This window comes from Tenebrio molitor, chromosome 8 (assembly GCF_963966145.1).
Source record: "Tenebrio molitor chromosome 8, icTenMoli1.1, whole genome shotgun sequence".
NCBI classification, from domain to species: domain Eukaryota; kingdom Metazoa; phylum Arthropoda; class Insecta; order Coleoptera; family Tenebrionidae; genus Tenebrio; species Tenebrio molitor.
The window spans coordinates 8,806,214-8,818,343 of NC_091053.1; the positions used below are offsets into that span (position 1 = coordinate 8,806,214).

Here is a 12,130-nt window from a genome sequence, read left to right on the forward strand (position 1 = left end):
ATGGAGTAATTCTCTTCTTACCAAACAATAATTAACAATACCCTTCTTCTCTCTGACCTTTAACTTTTTAACCTTTTACATTTCATATCTTCTTCTTGTTCAGCCATTTCGTGTAAGTAATACTTTGAATGAAAGAAAGCGAATTTATTAAACTTAACTTTAAACTTGAAATTTCAAATTTTTGCGCCAACGTTAAAGTAAAAATTACTATCATAGTCTCAGAACGGCAGTGCGGCAACTTGCAAACACTTTGACTGTGTGGGAGTTTAGTAAGTGGATAATACTTCTGGAATTTTCGCGTTTTTTCTGGCTAGACAGCCTCAGGGCGTCCTCCTAGATCGTTTCCCACCATTCAAACCTTGGGCAAATGAATTTTCCTTACCCTTTAGTTATACTACAGTTGGCTTCAAAAAAACGGGAAATGAAATTTGACTTAATGTGAACTGAAAATTTAATTTGTCCATTTATGTCAATTTGTGTCTGTTTGACAGTAGTATTTCTGACACTTAAGTGCAGTTTTCTAACCTAAATTCTAAAAGGCCGTTTCAAACTATAAAAATTTAATAAAATCTGACAGAACTTTTTCTGACAGTTCCCGTTTTTTTTGAAGCCAACCGTAAGACCATAAATATCTACAGCGTGATCAACAATGACTGAGTCTGTTGGCAATGAAACAATTGAAAATACTGGTGATTTTTGTCTAGTAATTGGCACTGACCACGCACTGACCGGATTTTTTAACTTGAGATGACATTAAAAACATTCTTGGTTATGCAGGTTATGTTTATACTATTACAAAAATTAACCTTCGTTGGTAAATTTTAAATTTGCCAAATTTCATTGTTACCAACAGACTCAGTCATTCTTGATCACTCCGTAATACTATAGTAGTCAAGACATTGGCGCGAACTTGACACGACCTTGAAATACAACAAGAGAGAAAAAAAAGGCATTTGCACAAAGTTTGAATGGTGGGAAACGATCTAGGAGGACGCCCTGAGGCTGTATAGCCAGAAGAAAAGCGAAAATTCCAGAAGTAGTTAAAGTAAACAATTACCAAAATAAAATTGAAACGATGAAAACCGAATGATCGAATCACCCAATGAATATCTCGTTAATCGAGTGGTTGGGTCTGTTGGGTCGGGCGCACTCGAATTCCCGTCTGACTTATTACTTGTCATAAAGTAATGCAAGAATTCCCGTCAGGTAATTATCAACTGATATAATCCATAACTCGAGTTCCCGTCAATCCCTTACTTACCTACCCCTCTAGCCGTTGCCCGGTACCATTGCTGTTTACCATTACGTGGACCAAAAAAATGTTTAAAATTTTAAAAAGTTACAAATACCCTGTGATCAACAATTATATATGTACTTAGATAAGGGGCGGCTGTGACTTTGACAGTGTCAGATTTTTCGTATCTTTGCTAAGTCAGCTAATAAATGTCAAACAACTGTCACTATTAACCAAATATTTTAACGCAAAAATGGTTTTTACTTCAGAACATAGAAGATACATCATTGAATCTTACTTTCGTAACAGTGCTTTCAATAACCAAGATTTTTTTTCTGACGGGAATTCGAGTCTAGAATTTGGGGTGCATTTTTGCCTTGACGGGAATTCGTGTGCAGGATTAAAGGGCCTATGTCTAAGCCCAGGTATAAAATATTATGCTGACGGGAACTCGTGTGCACCGGTTGGGTCGAGTCGTAGTGGAAAGTTCGATTCCTTTCAGTGAATCAATTCATTTTATTCATTTTTTTTAATGATTCGTTCACCAAGATTCGTTCGCAGCTGATTCATTTCATTGGCCTAGGTACTCGACCCGAGAGTCGAGACTCACCACAGTTCGGCACTATTCGGAAACAGTATACGGTATGTGGGCATTTCGGCGCCTCGAATTGCATTTTGGTGCCCCGAATTACTTCATCGTACCTACGACTTCAAGCGTCACGCTAGCAAAGCATTCTGCGACAAGTACCACTTCATGGCACGAGGCAGCGAGGTCTTCCGCGAAATCCCATTTTGCTGATCCAAAACTAGGACAGGAGCACGCCCAATGCACGCCCATATAAAAGGGTGACGAAGTGACGATGTATTATTATTCCGTTAGCTCTGATTAAAGACGTTGCTCCTCCAGTGTTGCTTCTTAATCCAACCCCAGAGCTCAAAAGTTAAACAAAAGCTCACAGGTACATTCAAGAATCGTGAATCGAATATTCGAATTGTGAAACCAATGTTATAAATCTTCGTGAATGATTTCTTTTTTCTTGAAACAAAATGTATCAAAATGCAATTTGTATTTATTACTTAAAAATTAATAGAACACTCACGAACTTCTTAAATAAATACATATTTATTTAAGAAGTTCGTGCAGCCAATGCTATTCTTATGGAATATGGACCGTTCAAAAGGTGTCGTTTCTCGTTGTTATCTGGTTTAGGATTCTATTATCTGTTTCTGTTAGTGTTATTCTAGAGTTCTATTCTTCTATTTTGTAATAGGTGTCGGTTTTCAATTCTGTATTGGTCGGTATAGTTCGAAGCAAAGAATCGAATCTTTTACAGACGTGAATCGAGTCGTTCGAATCAGTGGACTGATTCGTTCTTTTTGAACGAATCGTTCGTGAACGACATCGAGTGACCATTCGTTTTACAATCCAGTTCTCGAGATAATCGAAATATTTAGTAACGAATGATCGATTATTCGGCTATAATCGAGATATCATTCATCACGACCTGCTGTATAATAACCGGCCTGTTCATTTCATTAAAAAAGCGTTGCGAAAATGTTTCCGAGAAAGAGCCAATTTTCGCCGATGAGAGCGCCACAGTACGGGCACTTCTAAAGTCGGCGCTTCTAAAGAATAAAAAATCGGAAAAATATGTTTAGACACGATTTTAGAGTTAAGATTGAGTAGAGTTTGTGCCAACTGTCATGATCGATGACCTTGACAAAAGCTGCGCGAAGGCGGAGCCCAATTTTGATAAGTGAAACGTAAAAACGTTGGTCGTTTAGTTCAAATTTTTAGGGTGGCGGCAAATTTGCATTTTACACTGTTCAAGGATTTGGATTAGAATGTCCGACATTATCTAAGGACTTGTTGGCTTCTCCCCAAATAAATATCAACATAAATTAGCTCACAAATCTGTAAAGCGTGACAAAATGGTACCGATGTTTTTAGTTCGAATAGTACTATTGGGGACAAAATACTTTGGTCGTCATTCTTCTGTCACTTCAAAACAAATTAATGTAAACCAAGCATTAACGTCAAGTCAATAGTGATGACAATTTCAAATTATTGACTTTTCTCGTGTCAAAAATATGGCACCTTCCACCATTCAAAAATTTAGAATCATCTCCCTTGTTTCTGGGGGATTGTCCAAGGGCTAAATTGCCTTGTGGAAACCTTTTCAATTTTTCCTCCTAGGAATATCTCCTTCAGTTGTCCATTTTTCGGTATTTAATATTTTGCAATGATGAGTTTGACAGTGACAGTGGTTGACAGTAGTAAAAAATAAGGTTAACCGTCCTAATGCTTGCTTTACAACTTTATGTCAGTCAACTGACTTTGACGACCAAAGTATTTTGTCCCCAATAGTACAGACGCTTCGGTACGCATTTTGGTTTCTGCGTCATCGATCATGAGAGTTGGCACGAGCTCTACAGTAAGGCTAGGGCCACACTACAGACTAAATAATCGGCCGATAATTTTGTCCTATTGGGTAGCTTCCGCGCCCACCAGGTAAACTAAACTGTTTTCGATCAATCTGTCGGCCGACTACAATCGCTTTAGTGTGCGCACTCACATAAGTCCTCATACTTATTAAGCAACCAACTAAACTGTCGGCCGATGAAAAGTCTGTAGTGTGGCCCTAGCCTAAGTTCATATTTTCTTTCTAAAACAATACTGAACACAATTGTATTTTTGTGTTTTTGATTTTAATTTCGAATGTCATTTGAAGGAGAAAAATCTCGGTGAAAAAAACTTAAGATAAATAATATCCCCAAAAAGCGCTCTGCTGGGATCACTCAAGTTACACTTTTGAACAGGCCGGTTATAATACAGCAGGCGCAGCAGGTCGTGGGCTAGGCAGTAATTTTTTTTTTTTACTTTTTTCAATAGAGGGCGCTGCAATAATATGTTAAACATGGCCAACTTCATCTAGCTTCTGCTGCACTCCATACGGCCGTAACATTATGAAATGTTAATAACAATGATTGACGTATCTTTTCAAAGTGTCATGAAGTTTCAAAAAGATATGAAAACCAAACGAAAATATGTAATAGTCTTGTAAAACTGGAAATAACTATATTTAATACATGATTTACATAAAAGAATGGAAAAGGAACTAAGCTCGAAAGTAACTTAATTTTAAACAGCATAAAGAAGTGATAACTAAAGAACATACCTAAATGGGTAGGTAGAGTCCAGGGCCGTGCGGTAGATTTTCTCAGTATGATGCAAGTCTTCAAAATGCCGCCCCTTAAATGTTTTTTTTTAAATAACCTAAAATTGTGATTAAAAAAAAAGAACATAAGTAACAATACTACCGAGTGACTATAAATGATTGAAAATTATTTTGTTATGTTGGTAACACATTTGAAATCTTTAGTTGGCAACATCGTTGGCATGACACACGTAATTTTTAAAATTGAAACAAACGTCAAAAAAATCTAAATTGACAATGTACACTTGCTTTCAAAACTATCGCGTACACATTCAAAATCAAGTAACAACGATTTTGCAAAATGTAAGCAGTGTGAACGGGTAATTTTGAGATTAGGTTAAAGATGACATTGACAGCAACTAAAAAAATTACGATCGGTCTTCTACTCACGGTCCCTTTTTGTTCTCACCTCTTCTTTACTTGGTGAACAGTGCTTTTATTTAGCCCATTAGTAGCAACCCTTCTTATGGACCACTCCTCGTCTAATTTGGAAAGCATCAAAACTTTGTCTTGCTCTGTCAGTCGAGGCATTTTGACTTTTCAAAAGTTTAAATGTCAGAGTTGATTAATTACTACCCTGATTTAATACAGCAAAAAATAGGTGTACGGGAAAGTTTTGAAAGCAAGTGTACTTCGTGACGTAACCTAACCTAAATAGAAATGATTGACAGATGATGCACGAGAAGACTTTCACTACCAACTGCATCAGTGTTGCCAATCCACTATTTTCCTTCAATCATTTAAAGTCACTAGGTATTTTTGTTATGAAAATGTAAACTACTTACTTTAAAATAATGCTACAAACTATCAAGTACCTACAGTTTTACCCTTCTAACTTTAACTTCAGCAAATTCTTTAATTAGAGATGTGTAATAGTGGGTGCCAAAGAATATACCGCATGTAAATTTGTAATTTTTAATATTTTTTTCTAAAACTGCCTTAACCTTTAACCCTTTCTTCCTTCCTTCATATCAGCCCCGTTGTCATAGCCTTGTCTTCTAAGCCACTTTAGCTCAAAACCTAACTTTTCCAAACGCATGCAATTGTTTTTTGTGATAATTGCCGCCTCAACTTTTAGGAGCGGCCGCGCGGTACCTATACATATAACAAACAAAAATAATGACTTCGCGTTGCAGATAAAAAATCGCCAACGATGCACCTGCACCGGAAACCAAAATCAAAGGGTACCGAAATCGTTTATGCAGAGGTGTGCAATAAATCACATCAATATCGAATAACATTGACCAACATAGAAAAGGGTTGCCTAAAGATTTCTAATTATTGAATGGTTTAAATTGTATTTTGATTTCTTTGCTTATGCCGCCCCCTTACGACCCCGCCTGATGCGGCCGCCTCTCTGCATCATAACACGGCACGGCCCTAGTACACACGTTGAGTCATCCAAATCTGTCCGTGAAGTTTTGTCCAGTGGCGTATGACTTGCGTTCAGAGATGGGGGCATACGTTTTTAATTAAATGATTGTGATACCGTTTTTATCAATACTAACCTCGCTCATGTAAACAATTTTGGGGTTCCGCGAAGTAAAACTCGGCTTCTTTTTACACAAGCTTTATTTTGCGCATCCGTTACTTGGGCTAATTTGGCAAAAGAATTCACGTGACTTCCCCAGCCAAGAACCACACCTCGAATGCCCCCTTTTCCCGCTGTCTTCTCTCTCTCTCCTTCCTCTCCTCCCCAAACGGCTTCGTCAGCCGTTGGATCTTCCGAGAACTTAATCTGGAGTAGACTGGTTACCAGGGCAAATTCCCGACAACACTCAAATAACGAAATAAAAATTATTTAGTATTGAAAAGAACTAATTTTAATGCAATAGAAAACAACCCTGAAATCACGAAACAACGAAACGAACACTGCTTTGCCAAGTTGCAAAGTAGATCACGAATGAACGTACGCCTCTGACGCCGCATGGCCGGTAAGCGGTTCTACCTTCCCACCCTAGAAATCGAAAAATGGACTCGACCAACGTAGTTGCGTCTGTCGCGCACCTTTATTCGTGTATTCTCCTTAAAGTGTTGGCACTCTAGGTATGTAGGTACCTCTTTGGTAGATACGTAGTATTATAATTTTAAAACCTTTCCACTTATGGGTTTATTAGCAACTGATATTCTTTTTATGGAATCATTTTTTTTGTAAACAACTATTATTTAAAAGTGGTTTCATCAATAATTCTATAATAACTTTACAAATTTTGTCTTTATGTGTGTTACAGATAAAGAGGGAATTACGAATTAAATGTGAAAGTAAAATTGTTACGAGTTGTTTGCAAATAATTTCTTGGGCCAAATAGGTATGATAAAATTTCTGTGGTGGCAATATCTGCCCATTCTTTAAAAAAACTAACAAACTGATAATTTAGATAAGTCAAACCGCCACGATTTTGAAGATTAATTGAACGTAAAAGAGGACCAGGGGTTGAAAAAGACAATATAGGAGAGAGACAACTGTGGCAGTGAAATATTTCATTTAATTTTTTTACAATATACCGGTTCACATTTTTCCGCCAAACTGACAAAAAAACACGGTTTCCCCATCAACCCGTAAAGATTTATGTTAAAAATTTTCCAACAGATGGGGTTAGTTACCAAACAATTTTTTAGGTTAGCTAAATCAACTTTAGACCCTTATTGGGACGGCCGTATGGAGCGCAGCGGAAGCTAGATGAAGTTGGCCATGATGTTAAATTAAATTTACAAAAAAAAAAGATTTTTACGATTTTAGGTAACTTTTTTGGTTCAAACAAAAGCTGTATTCTGTAAGGTAGCGTTTTTAAATTCATCAACTTTTTGCGGTGAATTTCAACATTGGTGGACTGTCAATCATAAGTTTTTTCTGTGTTGAACATTTATGTTGTGCAAAAATGTGATGAATAGGGAAACGGATTTGGTGGAAAACTGATGACTGTGCTGACTGGTGCTGATGTCATGACACCTGAAGTGTAAACATAACCTAAACATTTTTTCATTTTCGGCGACTATTATTATTATATGAATAAATATGTGCGTCATTAGTCTTCTTGGGACCATAATATTGGTAAAACGGATTACAATGCCTTTGGAAGATTCATCAGATGATGATTTATTAACTTCCTCTGATGAAGAAATTATTTTAAACAGAAGAAAGACTCATGAAAAAATTAGAATAATGTTGAATCATGAATAATGTTGCACTTTTCCAGTTTTTCCCTCGCTTTGCTTTGACATTGACAGTTTGACTTCGACAAACTATTTTGACATTTCCCCCACTATTCGTCCACCAAACAACCAACTCCCATTGTATAGTGAAATTTTTTTAATAAACAATTGTCAGTGTCAAAATGAAGTAAAAAACCATACTGTACCACCCTAAAATTTGGACATATGGACCAGCTGTATAACAATTTGACACCAAATCATGGTTAAGGTTATGTTCACTTCACTTCCCGTACCTTTCTTCCGTGAATTCATTTTGAAAACAAATTTAATGAGAAATCAGGAGAAACCTTTTCGAATTTGAAATAAACTCTCGCTCGTTAGGGCGCAGGCTCAGTTACATAAAAAAATGTTGACACTCAATGTGACCAATCGTATTATCATGAAAATCACAGTTTGGCTCATACCATATATTTAACACTCTAAGTGTTCTAAATATATGGCTCATACCAACAAGACAACGTTTTGACAATTGTTTATTAAAAAAATTCAACTATAGATGGGAAAGGTGAATTTTGGTTGAGCCCAACATGAAATTTTTGGTGAATAAAGAAACGTGTTTTCTTAAGCTCAGCATAAATCTAACAGTAATATAACAACGTTTTGGTAGAAAACTGATTCCACCGATTTATCCATCGATGAATTTAAAAACGCTCTCTAATTTTTGAACTAACGAAATAGGGAAAACAAATGTTGACGTATTGGCCGTAATACATTTCAATCGCCTAAAAATAGCCAAATTCGTTTGTTTTACATAATAAATTGTGCATGAAGTGATGACGAGTACCTCAAAGTGTTATTGTTCCGTGCCGCAGTGTGATACAGTGTGATATTTAGTGAGCAAAGACATTTCTCTGCACTATTTCCATGATGTTATTTCCCAATGAAAAACTCTAAAAAATACCAAGCAAGAAGTTTTAAAAATCGGAAAACCTATTAAAGAGCTTCTATTAACTATTTAAAACCCCTTGCAACAGGTCCAGATGTTGCGATTTTTTGCAAGCAGACTCAGGGACGGGCTAAATTCGAAGATATTTTTATTGGGGGTTACAAAACGCTTTCTACCAACCGATTTTATACCTTTGGGCAAGTTTGTGAAGCTTTGATGATTATAGCTTTTTACACAACAGCAGAAGGTGTCAAGTCAGACAATTGAAACTCACAGCGATTCCATCTCACAATTTACCAGTGGGTACTCACAATAAAACCATAAAATGTCGACAAACTACTAATAGGTAACCCTTCTTAGGTACTATAATAACAAATTTTATTGACCGAACTATTGTTGTTTTTTTGTAGTTCGTGAAGGTTAAATTTTGGTGTAAAAGAAGCAGGAAATTATCTGGGTGACGCTGCTGATGCTGAGAAATTTTCTCCAACTGTTGATGTTAATGAAGAAACAGCACAACAGACAAACATAAATGTTGGAGAGCCGGTTCAGAAAGTTGCAATGACAAAGGTCTTGGTAGACAAATCAACGCAAACTGATGATCTTGGTGGTTCTTATAACTTGCAATTTGTTTTAAACCATTTATTATAATGTAAAATGTCAACAATTGTTACCGGCAAATTAAATCCAAATACAAATGAAATCAGCTGTTCTTTGTTTTCCCTATTTCGTTTCAATTTGCAGCGCCATCTTGCGGTTGCTGATTTTCTCCAATTATATCAAATGGTTATTGTTGACAGTTGACAGACAAAACAAATTTTGTGTGTATAAAAATATTTGTATTTATTTGATTTAAATTTTAAAGCCATAATAATGGAACATGTGGAAGATCCAAGTGAAGAAGAGATAGAGTATTGTACGCCACCTGAAATTCAAGACAAAGCGCACGACGCACAGAGGGGTATTGGACGGTGAAAGTTGATCAAAAGTCGAAAATTTAAAATTAATTTCATATTGTTGGGCAATGTAACCACAAAAAAATACTCTTTTTAAAAAGATTAAATTTGACCCCCCATGCCATTTAAAAAAAATCAAGTTAGCCTGGTATCTTCAAAATAAATGATGTTGAAAAATTGAAAAAAAATTTAAATGATAGATTTTAAACATTTCTAGCTGTGTGCCAAATTTCAAGGAGCTCTGCTAAACCGTTCTGAAAATATTTAGCTGTATCCATACCTCTAGCGACCCTGTATATTTAAAATTAATTGGTGTGTTTTGGTGATTTTTTTCTTTTTAAGGCTCTCTATCAGTACCGAAAATGTATAGGAGAAAACAGCCAATTTTTGCCGGTAAATAACATCTTTAATCTTCAATTCTAAAGGGAGATCGATATTTATACAGAATGACAAAGTCGTTTTCTATGTCGGACCGGGTTAATTATTTTTAAATTTTGATCCGAACGCCTTAAAAAACACAATAATTGAAAAACTTTGCATACATTTTTCTCCAAACCTATTTCTTTGCCAATCTTCATACTTACACCAAAATGACGAGCATGTTGCGAACTAGGACGGTGTGCGTTTACTTTTTTAGTAAATGGAATCTAATTCTCTCTATTTAAAAATAATGAATCGAAGCAACGTAACTTTTGCATCGAAAAATTCCTTTTCGAGGGATGATTTATAAGCCCTCATAATTTATATTGCCCCCTGGAGAGCGGTCGGACTCGCCGCCTCGCTACTGCTTTAAATAGACACAGACCTAGGTACCAATTCTGTTTGCCGATTTTGTCTACAAATACTTCGACTGCGTCTTTAAAATTTAATTTCATACTGTCCGGTAGATGTTCGATTACATTATCAATAGAGCCCGGATGATTAGGCATTAAAAATCGGTAAAATAGGCAGCAAAAAGGCATTAAAAATTCGAAGATAAACATTTACAAAAATTAAATGTTGCTATAAGTATTATTGTTTCAGTGATTTTATCATTTACTTATCATGTAAACTGTACATTATAAAAAAAAAACATCATTTACAACAATCAAATACATTTTCTCAAAATTCACTGATTTTTGACAGATCTTACAAAAAAAACAACACGAAGCATCACTTGAAAAAATAAGACTTCTAAAGTTCCGCACAAATTTATTTAAATTGTCGGTAACTTTCGACATTATGACAGAAAGGATTCTTATTGTAAAAAATTTGAAAGTGAACGAATATCACAGAAAGAAAGTAATTTTCAGGTAAAACGAGATAAAAGCAAAAAGGGGGATTTAAGTTACATTGTGGATTATAGAAAAACTCGAATCAACTGTAGGTAAAGTTAGTTCGTTGCTGCTATGTATTCCATGAAAAACAAAATTTATGACAAAATTGGCAGTTATATTTCTAAGCCAAATGGGCTTTTTTTAGGAAATGATCAATTTGAGTCCGGTAAGTGAGTTACAACAGGGAAGCAATACTTACCAGACTGTTTTATTTTTATAAATCAAATCTGACACTGAAAAGTTAAAAAGTCAAAAAAATTTCGGTCATTGTTGTAACATATTTAGCCGTGACAACCAAAAACAAGATAGTGGAATGTACTGATATGAAGATATGTAACCTGTGTTTCAACCTGTGTTCATTGGCGCGTGGAGTTCCAGTATCGACATACGATTTCGGATTCATGGATAACTTGATTATGATTACAAATTAATTTGATCGCTCTTTATATGATCACAAAATTCCAAATATATAATTCTTCTCGGAAGTTTTCCTAATCTGCCGTGTCCAAATTACCTGCCCCCTGGCTGTTTCGGCTAGCTAAAGGATCATTATTGGACGACACCGTTATTCATCCCCGTTTCAGGTACAATCTTGAATATAAATATGCTGTGTTTGTTTATACATATTTCCATTTATTTTGTCTGCGTCCTAGTGACTAGAAATAAACAATTTTGGGAAGATCAAATGGTCGGAAAATTGGAAAGATTTTATTCATCTGCATACTTATTTGAATTATTAGATTCAAGATACAATAGAAATATGGCTATAAGAGATATTAAATGTAAAGATTTATAATGAAATAACTTTCCTCCCGAAATAATATTTTTATATTAAAATTATTTTCAATTATAACTCTTTTTTTAGCACTAATTTCGAAAGTAAAGCCCGAAAGCAAAATTTTTCAAAGTGATTTTCCATAATTTCACATTCTATTGCCTTTTTTATTTATACCATATTTTAAATCCAAATTTATTTTCTTTTTTTCGAGACGTTAGCTTTCTGTTTTCATGAATTTATTTACTTTCTTACTATATTCCATTTTTTATTTTTCTATATTACCATTATTTAAACTCTAAGTATTTAAACTTTGCACAAATGTCTCAAATAAAGTACTGTTTACAAAATTATCATAAACAATTCCCCTTAACTGGTCAATGCTTTTATTAAAAAAAATATCTAGGACACTTTGAATGATCTCCCAAGATATGGTTTGATGCATTTAAAATATCGTTTCTCAAATTTTCAGCTTTTGCATGAATGAAATTGCTGTTCTAAATTTTTAAATATTTGTACGTAAGAAGTTTTT

At 35.1% G+C, this 12,130-nt stretch overlaps 1 long non-coding RNA gene across 1 annotated transcript; it reads left to right on the plus strand.

Annotated features, from left to right (window-relative positions):
• The first annotated feature begins 8,169 nt into the window (after positions 1-8,169).
• LOC138136912 (uncharacterized) lies at positions 8,170-9,263 on the plus strand. Its single transcript, XR_011161496.1, has 2 exons — positions 8,170-8,911; positions 8,962-9,263. It is a non-coding gene; the product is annotated as an uncharacterized lncRNA (long non-coding RNA).
• The last annotated feature ends 2,867 nt before the right edge of the window (positions 9,264-12,130 follow it).